Consider the following 237-nt stretch of genomic DNA (forward strand, 5'->3'; position numbering starts at 1 on the left):
AGACCCCGGGTGCTGGTCTCGGTGTCCTCGTGTGTCACCCCGGGGCGGCCAGCTTGGCTGCGAGTTTCCTCCTAGCTCTCAGTTCAGTATTCCGGGGTTCCCCCTGCCCTCGCCTGCAGGCCCCTCTCCTCCCCCTCCCGCAGTCCACGTCCCGGGAGCAGGCTCCCCCGGGCTCTCGCCCCCACGGGGAAAGGGCGGGGATGCGGGCCGGGGGGGCGGGGCCGGGGGGCGCGGCGG

This window comes from Trichechus manatus, unplaced genomic scaffold (genome assembly GCF_000243295.1).
Source record: "Trichechus manatus latirostris isolate Lorelei unplaced genomic scaffold, TriManLat1.0 scaffold00093, whole genome shotgun sequence".
Taxonomy (NCBI): domain Eukaryota; kingdom Metazoa; phylum Chordata; class Mammalia; order Sirenia; family Trichechidae; genus Trichechus; species Trichechus manatus.